General features: G+C 36.0%; 1 protein-coding gene across 17 annotated transcripts in view; it reads left to right on the top strand.

The window, feature by feature from the left end:
• The window catches only part of ADGRL2 (adhesion G protein-coupled receptor L2), a 265,400-nt gene that overhangs the window by 41,760 nt on the left and 203,127 nt on the right, over positions 1–20,513 (top strand). For 3 of the 17 annotated variants that reach the window (XM_081946473.1, XM_081946474.1, XM_081946475.1), the window contains exon 1: positions 1,027–2,186. The exons of 1 other annotated variant lie outside the window; for it this stretch is intronic. The gene's annotated coding sequence lies outside the window, so the exon portion shown is untranslated. Of the gene's footprint in view, positions 1–1,025; positions 2,187–4,382; positions 4,408–19,556; positions 19,809–20,513 lie in introns of those variants that run through there. 13 more of the 17 variants (XM_081946480.1, XM_081946481.1, XM_081946483.1 and 10 more) reach the window with 9 other exon arrangements.

The following is a 20,513-nucleotide window of genomic DNA, read 5'->3' as shown; positions in this document are numbered from 1 at the left end:
CTCTCGCTGCCCCGCAAAGTGAAATACACGATCGCAGGCGGCCCGAACCGTCAGAGTGAAGAATGGCGGACGGGCTTGACGTTTGGAACCTGCTGGCGGAAACTCATCCGCGCCCGATTAAAGCTCCGCGACTCGAACTTTCAAAGCTTCCCGCCGCCTTCGCTTCTCCCGCGGCGTTCGCTTAACCTTCCTCCCTTTTCCGAACCCCGCTGTCACCGCTTCAGCTCGCCAACGCTCTCCTCTCGGATCGTGGGGCTAACCCTAACGACCGTGGGGCAGGGAAGGGTGGGCTGGGGTAGAGCGGACAAGGGAAAGAAGCCGGCGACTAAAGTTTGAAGGAGCCCGGCGCTCGCTGCCCATCCGCCCGCCTCTTGTGCAAGGGAACGGAGAGGGCCGGCGAAGCGAACGGCCGCGGCGTCTGCGAGTCTGCAGCGCCGCGACCGGTTGGAAAGGGATCCCGGCCGTCAAGCGCCCTTTCCAGTCGGGACCCTGAGATGCGCTCTCGCTTCGAGGCTGCCCCAATGCTTGCCGTTGCCATTGGCAGAAGGGAACCAGCGTCTCCTGCTGCCGCCGCCAGACCGGCTCAAGCTTACACCGACGCCGTTTTCCTCTTCTCCCCCTCCTCGGATCCGTGTGCGTTCCTCTTTCTTTCTTTCTTTCTCTCTCTCATTCCAGCCCACCTTCTTTTCCCTCCCCCACCCCCAAACGGTGCCGCCGCAAGCAGCTGAAATGGACTGGAAAATGGTCAGTTGTGGCAGATCGAGCTTTTAGATTATCCGTTTCACGTTTGGTACTTAGCTGCCTCTAATCTGTTTTTATTTGCCAGAACTCCTAGTTTTGGCGGGAGAAGGAGGGGAGCAAAGGAAGGGGGGAAAGCGGGCTAGAGGGGGGCGGGAGTGGGGGGGGGAGAAGAAGAAAAGCTGCCGCTGTCGCCGTTTCTCTCCAAGATAATATGTTTATATGATTAGCTGAGCCCAGGGGTGGGGAGAGAAAGAGAGAGAGAGAGAAAGAGGGGGTGGAGATTGGAAGAGGTGGAGGCTGGAGGTGGCTCCAGTTCAGAGCTAGTGGAGAGTCTGTGTCAGGACTTCGCAATCCCCAGTCACACACGGAGAGGTGCATGAACGAAAAGGAGCTGGCGGTACTATTCATTGGGTTCCCCCCACACACACCCTTTCCATTCCTTGCTTCCTTTTGGGCGATTTCATGCTCTTCTCCCCGTGGTTTTAAGCGCGGCCAGTTGGTCTCTTGATCTCCTGTTCTTCAACGGGGCAGAGCATCCGAGGGAAGAAGACGCGAAGCCCGAGGAAGGAAGGGCTGGGACTGGATCCTGCCAGAGGCCAGAATGTCATCAAGGGTGATGCAAAGAAGATGGAAGAAAAGGACGGAGAAAGAGAGGCTGCCTTTTTAGAAGAAGATATTTGATTTTCTTTCTCTTTTTTTATGCCTGGGGGGCTCCGCGCATTGCAATTGCATCCAACCCCCCTTCTCGCCTTCGCCTCCTCCCTGAAGAAAAGAAACCGAAGATCGAATTATTGGCATCGTGGTTTTGTTTTTTCCGTTTTTCTTTTCTTTCTAAACAATCGTTACAGTTGCTCAAAGAAAAGAGAAATCTAGGACTCCAGGGCTGGTCACATCCAGTGGGTTTTGCACCTAAGCTCTCTTTTGTTGTGGTGCTTTTAGAGTACCGGAAGAATTGTTTCGATTTTTCTTTCTGGCTTGTGCCGTTTCTTTTCTCCTCCCTCTAATAATTTGCCTTCCTCCCTCTTTTTTTGAGGGGGGAGGGAGAGAAAGAGCAGAGCGCGTTGGGAACTGCGGAGGGGGGTGAAATGTTGACTTAACCCCTCCAAAAGACCCTCGGCTGGCTAGGTTTGCTTGTAGAAAGGGAGAAGGACGAGGAAGAAGAAGAAGAGAAGCCGCTGCCTTTTGTACGTTGTTTTTTTTGGTCCCAGCTCAGCCAGCTGCGAAGCCAGCTGTTTCCCCGGCTTTCTAACACTTCTACCCAGCCCGGCTCGATCTCTTGCCTGACCGGCGATCCTTCGGCTCGATCTGGCTTGCTGCTGCTTCTGCCGCCGCTTCCCAGGCCCAACCCTCGTGATCGTAAAGGGACTCATCCAGTGCACCTCCTTTCTGGGGCATCCAGATGCCAGAGAAACCCTGGCCCGCAATTGGCTGCAAATCCAAGCGAGGTAAGCGAGGTTGGTGGGGAGGGAGAATGAGCTTTTCTCTACTTAGGGTACCTGTTTGCTTACTTGGGTTCCTCCTGCTTTGCGAGCCATTTGCACGCGAGGGGGAAGCTTCGTGGGAGAACGGGGTGCGCGTTCCTCGTCCTTTGTTTTCCCTGTGGGGAAAAGGGAACCCCGCCAATACACTCGTGAGATGCCGGGAACTCTTTCCTGTCCCACTTTTTCCTTATTCCCATTCATTCAAACATTTCTATTTTACCTTAAAAAAAAAAAAAAACAACCCACTACATAAATCAAGAGTATTATTTATAACCAGGGAAGGGAGAGGCAAAAAAAGTGAGAACTAGACCCGAGGCCCATGTAGGTAGGGGAGTGGAGGAAGATTGTGATTGCCACTGCTTCCAATAATCGTCTGGCTTCCTTCTCCTGGCACCTTCTGGCAAAGAAAGGAGAATGCCAGTGACCCATGAAACAAGGGACAGGGAAAGAAGGGTGACCTGAAAATGCAATTAGTTGTGAACCAACGCTAGTAGAGGTGGCACTGCTTAGGATCAAGGCATCTTGGAGAAAAGACTTAAGAGTCCTGGTAGAGGAGAGCCAGATAGATCAGATTCAAGCCAAGGGCACTGTCCTGGGAGAAGAACGCATTGATATCCCTTAGCAACCAAGTTCTTGTTCAGAGGATTGAGGTTTTGGAAGAACACCTTCACATGGGGGTGATTGTTCCCCTTGTTTTGCCTGTTCTTGTGGGTGGCTGGCATCAGACCCTGGATTGGTTGGGTGGGTTCAAGGAGAGGTACCTCTCTGACTTGCTAAACTTTGCCCAACCCTACCCATTTGATCTGGCAGCGTTTATCATCAATTTTGATGGAACTTATTGTCAGCTTGTTAGAGCTATTCATAAGGCCCTGTGATACTTCTCTGTAAGAGACATGAGGTGATTTTAAACAAGTTCACTAGGAAAGAAGCCTGCCAAAGAGAGGGGCTAACGCTGAACAAGAAATGTATGGAGGGGAGGGGGATCTTTCCAGCCATCGTCTTCTAACTGTTTTAAGTTCTTATTTCACCATGGAAAGAGGTTAGTGTGTGTGTATGAATGTAAGAAAGTTCCTTGGGTAACCTTCCTTGCTTCAGAGATGGAAGAAAAAGCTTCAGGAGCAGCCTTACAAGTTTTATAGTAACAGCAAGAGCCATCTGGATCCTGTTACTGTAAGAGATTTTTCTCCTCTCTGTTTTTGGTTTGCTCCTCCAACATTCTTTAGTGGAAGCACAGATTCCCCGACTGAGAGAGATTCTTTGGAAACTGCCTGGCAGTTGATTTCATTAATCTGGCTGCATGAATGCCTAAGCAGGCCCTTCTCCGCTCTTGTTCCTCCTCTTGTATTTCAGTTGTATATTGAAAGGGAAAAGTTGCACTCCTTGAATAAAAAGACCCACTTGTTGCACACACATTTTCACCTATCACACAAGGAAGCAGAAGGGATCAAACCGTCCTTTGCATGTCTCCTATAAAGGCTGCCACTTAGCAATAAATAACAGTTCTTTCCCGTTGTGGCCTAAAGACTGGTTTCTTTTTTGCTTGTAGAAAGAAGTCTAGGGCCACCTGGAGACAATGCAAAGAAAGTGTGTGTGTGGGAGGGGGCGTGCTGGAGATGTCTGGAAGGATGTTTGCTTTTTTCTTTTCTTTTTAGCATTAGAATATCAAAAATAAAAGCCACAATGAAATTTAGGGGAAGGGGATACTGGATATAGGAAAAAAACTCTTACCATTTCAGAGGCTTTCAGGTATGGGAAGATTTCTTGCTTGATCATATGTTGGAGATAATAATATTTTCTGATAATACTAGTGGTGGTTATTAGATGCACCTATAATTGGTATGGCAGAAGGGAAAGATAGCTTATTTGGGGCTTCAGGTGTGTTTTTCTTTTCCTTCAGAAAATATTGTCCTTGCTAAAAGAATCCTGCAGAACAAATCCTCTGTTGTTTGGTTTCTTCAGATACTCAGATTCCCTCCCTTTTGTTACTTGCTACTAAAAGAGGTGCCATTTCACATCATTCTGCACAAATTGTTTGAATTAATGCAAGTGTGAATTCTTACCCTTTGAAGGATCCCATTAGCATATCAAAGGTTTCTTAGCTTTCAGCTCAATTGAGAAAACTTCAGTCTGTCTTCCATTTGCTTCCAAAGCAGAGGCCCAAAGGGCAGTGAGGAATTGAAAAGGGGTAAAAAGGGGAGGTAGAATTGGGTTATATTTCTGAACTTTTAGTGTTTTGTAATTATGCCAGGGAAGAAACATAGTCTGTATACTGCTGGCCCTTGTAAGCAGCCAAACAATTATATTCCATTGATTAATGGTTTATACTAAGAAAAAAGAGTGACCTTTTTTCATGCCAGCCACTGTTGCATAGTTTCTGGTATCTGCTAGTTATTTTGTTAGTAGGATTTGTGAGGCCTTTTCTTTCTGGCTCATCCTTGGATATGGTCTACATATCAGTGCATTGGGGGGCTGAATGGGAAAGAACTTCTAATTACTTAAAACGCACACATCCACACAAATCAGTCCATGAAATAAAAGACCATTCTGTTCACAGCCTTTGAAAATGAGCGCACATTTCTTTCAATACATCTACTAGGAAATGCATTGTTTTTCCTTATAGTTGATACAGAATGTTATTTTTGAAACTATGTCTCGGGTAAATTTATTGACAAATGTTCCAAGATAATAAGAATACTTAGTTGCTTTTTTTCATTAATGATGATGAAGATACCCAATATATGGGTAAGTTACTGATATGTGTTGGGGTTTTTAAAATTTTGTATTGTTACTGTTGTTTCTGCCATTCTCAAAAATTGTGAAAAGTAGTATAATCAATATTTTTCAAATAGTTATATCAAGAACCCACTGTTTCATTTGCTTACAGAATTTTGCAAATTATATTTTAAGGTGCTGTTGCATCCGGCACCCATTTATTCATTTGTTGTAGTACTGATTATCCTGTGTTAGTAAAAGAGATAGCTCATTTTACTCCTTCATTATCTTTAAAAATCAATATTCACAATCTGGCAGACATGGACAGCAAGAGAATGCGGTCCTTCTTCGGTACATCATTCATAGGAAATCAGAATTTAGGAGATATATTAGGCTTTACAAAAATAACTTCCCTGTCATCTCTAAGTTCTCTCATGCTTATTTTTGTTTCTCCAGTTTATCAAGTCCTTACAGAGATCATTTGATATGACTTTTGATGCTCAATTTTAAATGCAATTGTTTTATAATAAGACAGTTCTGATATTCAGAATTGTTTGTTCATAAACAAAGAGGGTTACCTAGAAGTAAAATGGGAACAAAATCTAATGTAAGATGTTTGGGGACTTCTGCTATTTTGATAGCAGAAGTTCATGATTGTATAGGGTCTTTTAGGATAATGTGAAATTATGTAAGGATAGTTTCTTAAAGTTGCCCTTTTTTCTGAATTAGTCCCTATTTGGAGGGTATATATTGAGACAGTTTTCTATAGGGCACTTAAATTGCTTTTAAGTTTTCTGCTTTGGATACAGAGTGCTATGGAAGAAATAGATTATCCTATAGAGCTAAGAGAGATAATCTAAAATGTATCTTATTTTGACACATTGGATTTGATTTTGATATTTGACAATTTCAAATGCTGGAGAATGTCATAGAACAAAAACTTTCAGCATTTTGTAGAGCAAGATTAGGCCACTTAGAAATTAATATGCCACAGCAGTGTTTAAGCCTGCCATTTTTAATCATACTGGGTATGTTCTGTTGGCAATAGAAATTGTACATAGATTTTAGGTTGCTCTGGAGGCTAGCAGATGGAGAAATCAACTTATTGCATCAATATGGGGTAGAACAAACCAATTATTTGATTTGAGAGATTCCATTAAACCCTCATTCATTCTTCCTCTGTTTGTCCCTCACATGCATGTACACTTATTTGCATATTTAGCTTCAATATTCATTAACAGAACATCAAAGCAAGTAGCCCATTTTGTGAATAGCAATATTGCAAGTGGTATTCCAAATCTTAAATTAAGATAACAGTGAGAGCTTCTGTATGTTTCCTTCCTTCAAATAAACAGAGAAAGGTATTTTAAAAAAGAAAATCAGCCTAGCAGCCAGTCCATAATTTGTACCTCAGAATATGGCTTCATGTTTCCTATGTCAGGAATGAGGCATACTAAAAAGGGGTACTTAAGATGTACTAAGAAAAGTATGTTGAAATAAAAGTAAAAGTGTGTGTGTGTGTGTGTGTGTGTGTGTTTATACATATAAACTGACATTTAAATAAACCGATTTTCATATCTGTCACTTAGCCTGACTTACTTATTGCATTTTTAATTGACAAAAATACATATTTAAAAATGAAATACAAAATTATAGTATTTTGCACCTGCTTGCAAAAGAGTGAAATCATGTGCCATTTGGGGTTCCTAATGACAAATACAAATGTATAATAAATACTACATTAAAAAGTTAAGAAAAATATGAATTGATATTTAAAATTATAAGCTTTCAATTTCCATAGTGTGGATTCCCTAATGTATGTCTCAAATATAATTGAATTTACTGTCATTTTGAGACATTTTCTCTTTAATGTACTCTTTTTTAAAATGAGCTGTTTCACAGTACATATTACACCTAATCTCCGGATTTTAGGCTTATTTGGTATTAGTACTTTCAAATAAGAAGTTTTAGAACCCATTATTATTCCACCAGATAAAGACTAGGAAAAAATAATCAGGTATAACTGGGATAGGCTTATAATTTTTAATCCATCCGCAGAAGAATAGTTATGGGACAGCAAATATCAGGCCACTCATAATAGAATTACAGTAATGAAATCAACCCTAATAGTTACATATCACATATTACATGCAACTGTTGTCTGAGTATTTCATAAGGCTAATATGGCATGTGGAAAAAAATCCAGTAGAGGTAATTTGATAATTCATTTAAAAAACCAACATACCCTAAAGTTAAAAGATATAAAATACTCTCGATGGATAGAAGTCATTGATGTTTAATAATTCTGCATGAAGTAGTTAATTCAGTCAGTTCTTTATACAGCTATATTAGCTGAACTTCTGAGGAAATGCATTTTTAAAAAGATATATTAAACATGATACCCTTGTATTAATTTAGTGAAATAGCATTATTTCTTTCAGCTTGCTTCTTTATTTCTGATGAAAATTACTTGTGAAGTGCATTCATATTTATAAGTATTTTTATTGACATAGACATGACAGTTCTTTAATTGGAATTGAAAACTGCATTGTAACTTGCCACATTTAAGATTTATTTTAGGGGGAAAATGTTCTCAAACAGGTTTTGAATTACACTGCAAGAAAGATTAGGGACTATTATCACAAATGATACATTTTATAAATTGAAGAAATAGTATATAATAGTATATAATTAGCATGTGCCATTATTTCCCTTTCCATGTGGCATTTGTAACAGTGAATTCTTCAACTACTTGTAAGTCTGCTATCTCCCCCCCCCCCACACACACACACGTACACCCAAAGAAGTAATGATCAAAAACATAGCGGTAAATTGTAGTAAATATAGAAGTAACACCTGCAAGGAAAGTGCATTCAGAATAGCAACAGAATCACTATTGATTGTTTTAGTGGCAGAAACAAGCTTAAATGCAACTTGTGTAATTACACAGAATGAAGTTTTATGAAGTAATATGCTTCATCTTAGCAGAAGATTTTATATGTTGTTTGCTGGTAAGTAAAATCCCATCACGGTTGTATAATTTTGTTCAATTATCAAAGCAGCTAAGAAGGAAAAAATCAATTTACACTGAAAAACCACAGAAATGAGATTACCTTGTTAAGCAGGAACTTGCCTACAGTGTCTAAATTGTTTAGGATGATCAAGAATTGGAGTATTTAATGCACTAAGAAGAATATACACTAGTGTGCAAATTCAACCATAGCTATTTTCTTTCTCTATAAAGAGCCTAGTAGATATCAATTTATACTGCTTTAATATTATTCCTCAAAAGTGCAACAATGTTTTTCACACTATACGTAATCTGTATCTATTTATCTCACACATGGTTGCTAAGTTCAATTTTGATGGAAATATCATTGAACTTGTTTTTGAAGAGGATAGATGGACAATCATCATTTTTTTCAAAAAAAAAATAAAGGCTAAAGATAAATTGTACTTTGCAGAGTGGTCTTAATAATATACACATTTATGCCATCAGTGCAGGAAAACACTGTTTATTACTCCAGAAACTACTGCTCAGCTTTAGTAAAATATATATTTGAATATGTGATAGTGTTTCAGCGGTTGTCAAACATGCACATTTTGTCTGCTGATTATATGTTTTGTATTTTGGTAGCTTGAAAATATTGCCTCTGTAGAGGAAGTTAGAATTTCTAGGTCTTGCTTTCTCATTGAGACATTACGCACCTGCCTTCGCTTCCTAAAGCACATAAACGCCTGCTTCACTGAATCTCTAGGACTGTCTTAGCTAAAAGGGAAAGGCACCATAACAATGTTATTCGGGAGAGCCCCTTTGTGAATCACAAAGTTATCTCACTCGAATTCGTGAATAAAATAGCTGAAAAGAGAAGACAAATGCCAACTGAATAAAGATGTTAAACCAGATTTTTGCCTCAGGTTAAAATTGAGGTATGCTCTAGTCCAGAGGTAATGTCTCCCTCTACAGAGCACAAAAATAATCAATGAATGACAGTAGAGCAGCATATCTTGAGAAGAAATGAGGGATCTTTGGAGGATGATGTCTTGGAATAGAGGGATTAGTGACATTAAAATATTTTAAGGAATTTAAGAGATTGGTTATGAAATAAGCTTCTGCGCTTATTTGTTCTTCAGCTGAAGGCAGATGGATAAACAGGACACAACTTAATTGTCAGCTGTGGTGAGAGCATTATAAACAGAAATGTTTCTCTGAACAAGTTGCAGGAATGAAGCTGGCACTCAGTGGTTTAATATTTAAAACAAAGAAAAGTATTTGACTTCCACTTCAGTTCTTGCAAGAGATTTCCTTCCTTCCTTCCTTCCTCCCTCCCTCCCTCCCTCCCTCCCTCCCTCCTACCTACTTCCCGAAAATGTTTCATTTGTTTTCTCTTAAGTGAAGGAGTAACTAACATTTAAATAGATTTGTGCCACTGAATATGATCCATGATTTATAAACATTTCTACTTTAATTGTTCAACATTAAATCGTGCTGTCTGATTTTTACAGGAAGCACATCAAAAATGAATTGTACGCAAACCAAAGACTGATCAAAATCTTGTGTTTTAGATACTGCACTGTGTAATTCATCTGTTTAGCCAACAGTTTGCACAAAGGATAATTCAAATAAAATACGAATTAAGGTCCTAAGTCAAATATATTGAAATAAATTATCATTAGCTTAGAGGATTTTTGGCTAAAGCATCCTTTTAATTTTTATATCATTTTTGCTAATTTTGCAATTATGTTTTAATCTTTTTCATCCATTTTAAAAATGGAGATCTTAGGCTAAGTTTGCACTAAATGTCTACTATTAACAAAATACGCCCTGTCCCTGCTGCCACCTTCAGCTTCTTATAACATTGTGAAGATTGGTAAATATTTCCATTTGTTTTCTGAATAGTCCAGTTTTCTTAAAGCAGGGAAAAACAAATCGTAGAAATAATTATTATAACACCAGCAATTATTTGTGGATGTGCTAATTTTCAGTGAATAAATAATCATTTTTAACAAAATATACCATATCCTGCTGTATGATCAATTAATTGATATACAATATATATAAAAACAGAGGCATGACATTCAGATTAAAATTACACCAGTTTGATTCATGATTTGTGAAAAATTAGATAATGATTTGAGTACTATAAACATTTCCAGAATGCTTATTAAAACTTTTCAGATGTTGCCACCTCCTGTATTTTAAAATCTTTACCATTCAGTTTGTTTATTTGATGCAAATTCAGTCTTGCATCCAGCCTATCTTGGCACAGCAGTTTCTGTCTGCTGTATTTTTGTATGAATCGTGACTGCCTTTTGATTATTATTTTGTTCAGTTGACAGAGTACTTAAAGTTCCTTTACTACTGAAATTATTCTTTGCTGTTGAGTGAAGAAATGACTGCCTTATTTTGGATAGTTTGATTTCTCCTTGTTTGGCTGATAATGTTGGTAATTAAATTGAGGTGGGGTTTAGAATTGATTTTGGAGCAAGGTTTTATATAACTTAAAGAAGGTAGTCATTGCAATCACTCAGAAGAGAGAAATAATTCTTAGTTTTGACCACTGAGTAATCATAATTCAACCCATAGTTATGTAGTAGACCAGTGGTTTATTAGACATCAGAGAGTTTTGAGCCTAAAATTACAAATAGCATCTGCAACGAAATGTTGTGGTATGAAGTGCAAGTGTTCAGGAATTGAGTCATTATCCCCCTATCATTGATTTTCTATTTTACATTTGAATTACTTTCTAGTCACTGAGCACTCTCTTCCTGAGCTGTTTTTAGATCAGTTGCTCTCCCTTCCCATCCCCACCTTAAGGATTTTAGTCTAAAGAATTTTCTGCATTACTGCAATCTCTGAGTTTTCTCAAGTTTGCTGTTGTTCTGTTGTGTAGCTGTCTGTATTATTTTGCTTAGATAAGCAGTGGCTCTCATAATTGAAATTGTAGAGGGAATGATATCTTTATTGGCATGCCAAGCATTTCTGACACACACTCCCACCCACCAAAAGTGATTCCACCAAATTTGTTTGTATAAGTATACACACAACATACAAACAAACAAACAAAGCAATGTTCATATTCTGCTGTTTTTTCCATTTAAAGTGTTGGGTGGCATTTTTTTGGCAAGCAGTTCAGTCGGATTTCATGATAGAACATGATTGTTAATATGACTCAGCCATTGTCTTTGCCATTTTTGACATGTCATAGCTTGATGCTATTTGTCAGAGTTTAAAGGAAGAATTTTGTTGGCTCAATGCAAATAATGATATAGAGACCTTTTGAACTAGATAAATAAAATTGATTCCCAAAGACATACTTTCCCTAAGAGTTTTGTTTCGTGCCCTTTCAGTGGCATGGAGGGTTCAGCAACAACTGTGATTGCATTTTAATGCTGATGGAATATTCGTCGCTGACTGACAAGACCTGATTGTGTTGAGTGTCGGGTGTGCATATCTGTATTAGATGAATGTCTTTTGAAATCATTGTTGCTACATTAGTATACATAGAAGAAATTAGCCTGATGTATTCAAGTTAATCTTGCTCACCTGCAGAAAAGCAACTGAAAATGCAGTGTTGCTGATGGCCAAAACAAAAACATTAGGAAAGAAAGACAGAATTTTTAGAGTGAATGGTTCATTTCTCTTTTGGCTTATATTTGCTGTGCGTGGGAGACTAATTAAGGTTTTCAAAAATGCTACCTGGTTCATTTGTTTTTGAAATGGCTGTTCTATCTATGCCCCCTTCCTTATTATTTGCACGTTGTCTTTCTTTCCTGATCTATGTGTTGGATTATTAAACTTACACAGTGATTTTGATTCAGTGTTCTGACTTCCATGATTGCAGTCCAACATTGTGGTTGTGACTAACTAAATTTTTGCTAATATCCACAGAAACACATCATGTGGAAGTAGTAAAAAAGAATCAGTACATGACAAATAATAACAAATAACCAAAATAACAACTAGAAATGCCCCTTTGTGGATATGCTTGTCTAAAATAAAAATAAACATTTAATTTATAATTTGACCCTGAAACCCCTTATGAATTTGTTTTAATAAACTTTTTAAACTATATTTCCTTTACCATATTCTTTATATTTAAAATATAAATTTCTTTCTTTCTTTCTATGTTATTTTATTTGAACTTGATAATAACTTTTAGTTTTCTCCTCTTTGGTAATGGTTTACATTACCAACCATATTAGAGTTTAGTCCTTATTTCTGTAATTTACACGCAGACTGCTGAGATTGAAATTTTATAAGTCAGAAGTGAATTTTAAATGGAAGTGATTTTCTGATTAATAGAAAAAAATATGCCAAACAGATAAACTAAGCTTGAGCTCTAAAGTGAATATATTACATCAAAAATTTGGTCTGTTTATATAAGAATACATCATTTATCTCATGGAAAGCTTCATTGAATTCAATAGAAATATACAGAATTGTGCGAGAGATAAGAACTGACCTCTTTTAGAAAGGCAATGAAATATTCTTCCATCTGGGAAAAAAGTGATATTATAGTTTTCTGGTAAAATATAGACTCTTTGAGAATTCAAACAGTAGTGTGGATTGGTTATTAACTATAGTTCCATTGGACTTCTCTAGCACCTTTGGCGCAGTATGATTGACTTTTATTGAAATTATACCGATCATTAAATAGGGACAATAGTTATAACATGTACATCAAACAAAATGAAATTATTTTTCTTCTGTGGAAAAGAATAGAACTCTTTCATTTGCAAGAGAGCGGAAAAAAAACAGTTTATGAGAACGGGTAGTTTTCCCCCAAAATACTGTTCTCCTTTCAGATTATGAGCTTGTTTTTCTTAAAATGTGCACTCTCGTATTCAGTGTAATTGATGCTAAACTTTGAGCCACTGAGTTAATCCCAAATGGAATCAATTTTGGTTTAGGTGACAGAGGGACATTAAACAGAGCCCTAGTGCTGGGTTTGTTTATTTTGGATAAGAAGATGACTTAGCCTGGAAGTGATGACTTGTTTTGGGTGGTCCCCTCCATTTCAGAATGGTCCGGTGTTGGTTTACTTTTACCCATAAAAGACTTTTATGAGGCTTCAGAAAAGAGACTTTTGCATTTTGGTGCGCAGAACCAGCTTAGCTGCTTTGAACTGTGTAGAGTCACCTAGAGAGCAAATAAATAAATAAAAATAAAATCAGGATGCCTCCTTCAGGACCTACTGACATCAGGTAATGCTTATGGAAGTGAGATAGCTTTCAGAATTTTCTAAAATATTGTCAGTTTGTTTGAATTGATAAACTTTGCATTTCCTACATAGTTTTTTTTTCTTTTTTTGCCAACTCTCCACATTACCTGCAGAGGGAGCTTGTATATATGATAATCTAAATAATCATTTTATTTGGGAATAAAACATTTCCCTCTCTCCAGTATAAATGCAGTTTCTGTTTGTTAATAGCATTCTTCGTTAGATCACAAAGATTATAACTGTTTATGTGGAAACATGCAGAGAGTGGGAGACCTTTTTATAGGCATATTTTTTTATGGTGGACAGTGTCTTGCCACATATAATCTTAAAAAGATTAGCACATTACCTCTAACTCAGGGCAAAGGCTGCTCTCTCAGGTGTTGTAAGTTGTTTTAAATGCAATTTTATTAACTCTTGTGTTGCAATAAGTGACAATAATTACAAATAATATTTGGAAAACAATTATGAGTCAGGGTAATATTGTTAAATGATTTTTTTATCTTCATTAAAATACGTGATTTTATTACTGTAATTTAATGCTACATTTTTTGAATTTTGTAAATTCAGTATTCTTTCTCATTAGATTTATTGCATACAAATGCAACGTGAATGCTTAATATTTCATTTTTAATTAAAATTTAACTGACAAATTAACGTAAACCATAATTAAACATGACATCCAATTGCTAAACATTTAAAATACAGCAGCAAACCTTTTATTGTTTTAATAAATATAGAAATTAAAGTTAATGGAAAAGTAAATGTATTGAATTATGACTAATAAGCATATTTCTATCAGTATTGACTACTCCATCTGTATAAGGAACTAAATCAATAAAATATTCCTCTTTTATTAATTAATATCACTGTTTTAAAATAAATTGATTTATACTTGCTAGACTTAGAACAGGGTTCAAATACCAAAGCAAGTTATAGATAATAAATCCATAAAATCATCCATGGAATAGAAGAAATATTTGTAAGATAAATAAATATACTCCTTATCTTACTTGCTAAGCAAGAAGGAAAATAGCAAAGGTGTTTGAAATAAGTATCGTTTAGGCAGAAAAATTATGATTTCTTTCCCTTTTAAAATAGTTCATAGCATACTGTCTCCTATTCAGTATGATGTTGATGCAAAATTGTATATGCAGTTTCAAATTACACAAAACAGAAATAGCATTCGATAATATCCTTTCTTGTAACAATCCTGCCCGAAAATTGGTTTGATAGTTGTTTTTTTCTATAGCTTTATTACAGTGTGCTAAACTTCATGTGTAAAATGCAGTATAATATGATTGTATTTTTGGTAACAATTTCTTTAAAAAAGAGAAGATGTTATGATGTTAAGAAAATTACACTTAATATCTTAATTATATATATATATATATATATATATATATATATATATATATATATATATATATATATATATATATATATATATATATATATATATATATATATATATATATATATATATATATATATATATATATATATATATATATTAATATTGACTCATTATTTGAACTGGCTAAACTTTGCTAATAAAAAAATCAACTTGTTGTTATAATACGAAATGGCCATTTAAGTGGAGAAACAATGCAGATTTGCAATAGGTCATTCTCTAATAAAGAGATTTACAGTATCATATAAGGACTATTGAATGGGAATTGCTGTTCTAAATCATATTTATGTATTATCATAGCAATATGGTATCATTTTTGCATGGAACATTTTCTTAAGAGGATAAGAATATTAGCCACAGCAATTACATATCAATAGAATTATGATAGTAAGATTGATTAAAGATCCAGAAATACTAATATTTAAATACTCTAGTATCTGGACGTGTGGTTCTTACTAAGTTTGATCCATCCGTTATTGAGCAAATGCATCTAATAATAAACTTATTGTTATCTATTGGCTTTTCCCCTGCATAGAAACTTTGTTCTTTTGCAGCTATGACTACAGCAGGATTATTCCAAAAGTTTAATGGAACTTGAAAAAATCTAATAGGATTTTGTGAAAGAAAAGGGGCAAAAAAAATGCAATCAGGAGCATCCATAGCAATTTTGCTGCGGTACCACAGAAAAGGCAGGCCTTGTTCTTAGATTTTTTTTTAAAAAGCCTAGCTGCCATTTGGGAACAGTTTCCACAGCTTAAAACCCTTTGAAACTTTTGATGTAAGTAGTTGTAAGTTAAACAGAAAGTGTGACATAAACTAACATTTCAATATATTTTCCCCCAACTTTAGTAAACGGAAGACATTATCTTAAGCAGATTGCTTAAGAGCTGTGTAGTCCTAATGTTGTGGAGGGAAAAATAGAAATAAATTCATCTTCATTTGTCTTGCTTTTTTGTTGTGCGTGTGAGAAAGAGAAGAGGCAGGGAGGGACGGAGAAAAAAACGAATTCTCAAATTTCTGCCTAGACAAAGAAGAATAAATGAATAGTACAGTTTTGATATATGTTAATGTTGTTATAAGACCTAATTTAGTGTAATGGTTAAGGAAGGCATTGGGCTAGATAGAAACTGAGAGACTGGAAGTTTTGGTCCGCCTTAGGCACAAAGCCAGTTGGGTGACCAGTTACTTTCTCTCAGCCCTAGGAAAGAAGAAATGGTAAACCACTTCTGAAAAGCATCGCCAAGACAATTACAGGGACTTGTCCAGGCAGTCTATGAGAATCAGACACAATTGAATGGAATAAAAAAAAAGTTATTGCTTTACTACTACTACTTCTACTATTACTGCTACTACTACTACTTATAATAATAATAATAATAATACATGTAGATTCTTCTTCCTGAATGTACAATAACAATACCAATAAATACTCCTATAATCAGTACACAAAATTTGACAAAAGTCTTGGTTGCAAGTTAGATTTCTTGCTTTGGAGCTCGCTATTTTCTCTTATTTCCTATTACTATCTTGCATTATGCATATAGACAATTTTAAATGTTATTTTTGAAGGGTTAAGTGGAATAAAAATTGACTTAAATAGATGCTTGTTTGCATTAGAGCATCAAGCAAGTTTGGAGTACACTTAATTTGCAGGTGCATTTTATTCTAATGATTATTGGGTTTGGTTGGATGACATAGTGGATGGTTGGATGGATAGACAGACAGGCAGGCAGACACAGACAGACAGACAGACAGACAGACAACAGTCTCTTTCTATGCTGAAGAGATACTTGAAGAGTTGGACACTAACCTTACTTCCTGCTAGCTTGACTACAAAAAAAGATAGTATCGTAAAGACCATCTTACCTGTCATCTGCTTGAGCACATTGTCTTTTGCACATTGGCTTCTGCTAAGATGAAATTATTTCATCTTGATTTGACAGACCTCGGGTTGATTGACCGTACGTATTTGTAGATAGCTAAATATTTCAATGTATTAGAATGATTTTTGATTAATTAATAATTACATAGCCAAGATATTTGCAACCTATTGATGGCAAATACAAGGGCATACATCAGGTATGAGGCCACCTAAGATAAATGTTGGGTTCAAAGAATTCTGTTTATACTATCAGCAGTAGCAGTAATAGGTAGGCTTGTGAAAAGTATTTGTTAAGGTGCTTTACTTGCGAGCGAAGGGCCCCTCTGGATTGCTATGAAACTGAATTGGCCACAGCATTTTGGTATAGCTGCTTTGAAGTTCTGATGCATAAATCAGGTGTCTCAGTGACTCCAGAGGGGTATATCCCTCACATGCAAAATCAATGATTTGCAAAGACCTATTAATGGCTTCAGATAAAGGCACTTTGTGCATTGTCTAGTACAAAAAAAAATATTTTTCCACATTTTGTTTCGACCTCAATATCTTTGGTCTACAATAGCTTGTTGCTCAAATCTGCATAGGTTCTTTTCTTCTCATTCCTTTCTTCTTTGGAAATGGTTTTTTTTCACAGTGGCAATACTTCATTCAATAGAATACGCAGGTAGAGGACTCCCCCCCCCTGCACAAAATAATTCAGTAAATCCACTGACCCAGTTTGAGCTGTCTCTGCTTGTGTATTCCCTGCTCTGTACTTTTGCTGTGTGGTAGTGGCAGAAGAGGACTCTAGAAGCCTCTGCTTGACCTTGTTTTCTCCAAATTTGGAAGGAATTCCCTTAACAATAGTTTCTTAAAATAATCAAGATAAAGATTAAAATATACACTTCAATTATACTTTGGTCAAAAGATGTCTTCTCTTCAGATTTTTTTTATTTATTTAAAGATTGACCGGATATAACAAATTAAGAATTAAGTTTGGAAATATGAAGCAGACATACATGCAGACATTTTTTCAGTTTTTTTTTTTAAAAAACCCTCAGCTCAAAATTTGAATACATAGAAGGACGTAAATAAAAGTATAGATGGATTTTATAAATAGTTACGCCTGGCTTGACATAAAATTGTGGTAACTTGGGGTATATAGAGTGGATATCCTTTTAATTTTCCAGAAAAATATGCGCTCTAGAGAATGTTTCTTAAAGTGTAATCCTGAGACCTCTGAGGGATCTGAGAAATCAAAATTATTTGCCAATCTATGTTGAAAAATAATACAATATTAAAATCCTTCTAAAGAGTGGTGTGAAGTGGTAGCGGAAACGATTGTGTCTTAATTTTTAATACGGCCGTTATCAATAAATATAACCTATACAAACAAAATTTCTTTTGGGCTCCTCCATGATTTTTAAAAGTGGGTAGTGGTCCTTGGCGGAAAAAAAAGTTTAAACACTGACTGAGAGGATTATAGGATCCACTTAATGGAAGCGGAATGTTTGCCATCTTAAGTTATTTATAAAAATAATAAAAGCGGTATTAAAAATATCTAAAAAAGAAGAAGCCTTGTACATGGCATTGAAGAGAAAGAATTGGTACCAGACAGGAGCATCAGGAGGAGCTGGCACTTGCTAGTATTTTTTTTTTTTTTACAATTGTCCCCAAATGAAAGAGTAAATTTAAATTCAGCACTAGCTATAGTCCATTCAGACCTTTATTTGGGAGCCATAACAAGGTTGAGAATGGGCTTGAGTGTACAGTTCTGCTTTTTTTTTCTGGAACATACGTTATGCCAGAGGAGAGAGAGGCACATTTGACATTTCCTTGAGTTTTTAAGTACAGGCTTTCTTGATAAAACTGTGTTCTAGATTGTACAAAGTTTGTGGCTATGCCAACATAGAATGTCTCTTCTTTGGAAAGCCTTTTGAATGTATGAAAATTAGAACATGCCAACCTATTTTTTCCCTTATTCACCTAAGTTTTCTGGAATCCTGAGAGGAAAACAAAAACCTTGCTTTTTTATCATACACATTCACTTCTGTTCATTATAATTGTATTTTTTTTTTTACATTGAGGGCAGTAATGTCTGTAATATTTTCAGATCGTTCTGATTGTTAACTCTTATCTTTTGCACCTGTTGTCAGTAATTAATAGGGTGCCTGTACACACACTACAATTTTTGGAGCAGTTTAAGGTTTCAGACTGTTGATATTAACAAATGCTACTTTGAAAAAAAAAAAGAATTCCATTTGGAGGTAGTAAAGCTATTTAAATAAAGATTATTGGATTTTAGAGATATAATTACTTCTCTGAAAGAGGGCTTTTTATAGAGCTCTCTATTGGGAAGGGGTATCACTGCTATAACTCCTGTAGCCTGATAATACAGATACTTACTCCGAAAAAGAAGTCCCATTGTGTGGCTTCATCCCAGGGAATAAGACTATAAAACATTAAGATCACACATTTTCCTAAACATGTTAAGGAAAAAATATTAAGAAGGAGAATCCAGATTAAAATCGTGTGCTGTGGGATTATTTTTTTTTATAGTCATTCCTCCCTCTCTCTCCTCCCCCCCCCTCCCTGTATCTTTTGTTTAGATTCAACATGTGCTCCTTTGAAACCATTAGAATCCTGTTTCCAAACTTTGCAACTGAAGTGTAAGAGGAAAACAAAAGAATGCTTCGTTGCAATTTTAAAATTTGCAACTACTTTCTTCAATTGATGCACATATGATCCCCGTGCAATAAATAGATTGACAAACAATGTTTCCTTACATTGCTTTTTTTTAAAAAAAATGTTGTGTGATTTGCAGTTGATGAACTGGACTGTGTGCTAAATGTGTGCTTGTGTGTGCTTGTGTGTGCTTGTGTTTGTAAAGCTCTCTCTCTGTGTGTGTGTGTGTGTGTGTGTAGCATTTTCCTGTTCAGTGAGATCATAAATTCAGTCATGAGCCTGCGCTGTAGCCCTTTTGCTGGCCATGCTCATTTTAAATGATGAGGCTCTACCAGCGAATCACGATGGGAAAGCGTTTCTGCTTATTATGTATAGAGGAGTGATTTTTGTTCTTTGTTTTCTTTGGGAGTTTCTTCTCTGCCTTTGGAAGCATGCCATGAGTATGACTAATAAAATCTTTACTATTTGGCAAATGGAATGTAAGTGACAAGAGTGATTGGTTGAGGAATGAAAAACCCTGCTGCAGATTCTACATCAAAGCCGTGGAACCTTTGAAATGTTACCTGTAGATGGAACAATTTGATTTTAACTTGTCAGCAGCATAGAATTCAAATTTCTCTTTCACCCAGCAAGATATTTTGTTAACAGCACTTTTTTTTTTAACATTATGTCAAGAATGTGATATTTCCAATCAGGTTAGTATTATGGCACTATATTATGGATTATAACATTTTCTAGATGAATAAGATGTTTAAAATGATGACTAATATTTTATACTCGGAAAAAAACTGGCTATTGTTTTACTTTAACATAGACCTTACATGACTGTTTTTTTTTTAAATTTTTTAGGCAATGTATATAGGTTCTCTGTGATTTATTGGTTTTGCATTATTTCCACTGTGACATTCAGAAAGTATACTATTTTCATTGCACTTGAATACAGCGTTGCTTCTGTTTCTGAAAGTGAAATTCAATACCCAGGTTAACTCAAAGACAGAAATATTTTCTATTTTCACTGAATTAATTTTTCCTGCGTTTTCACAGTTATGAAATTCATAAATGCATTTCTTTTAAAAAACCAAGTTAATCGTTTAATGGTTTTTAATATAGAAATATGTAGTCTTCTTTTTAATTTATGTTTACTTCATTTTTCAAATTAATATAATTTGAAGGCTAATATGAAACATTGTGTTTTATAAAATTAGTTAATTTATATTTCAGGCAGATATGTTTATATAAAATTTGTCTTTGAAACAAAGAATGATCCTACTGTGATTTTAGAATCAAGAGTTATGCAAATGACTCTTGTATATTTAGAGATGAATCAGAACTTAATTTCTAAGAAACAAATGCTTAGAATGAACAAAATAATTAGTTGTTTCATAATTTCATTCCCTATG

This window comes from Natrix helvetica, assembly GCF_964273705.1.
Source record: "Natrix helvetica genome assembly, chromosome: 3".
NCBI classification, from domain to species: domain Eukaryota; kingdom Metazoa; phylum Chordata; class Lepidosauria; order Squamata; family Natricidae; genus Natrix; species Natrix helvetica.
This window is presented reverse-complemented; position numbering and strand designations above follow the sequence as displayed.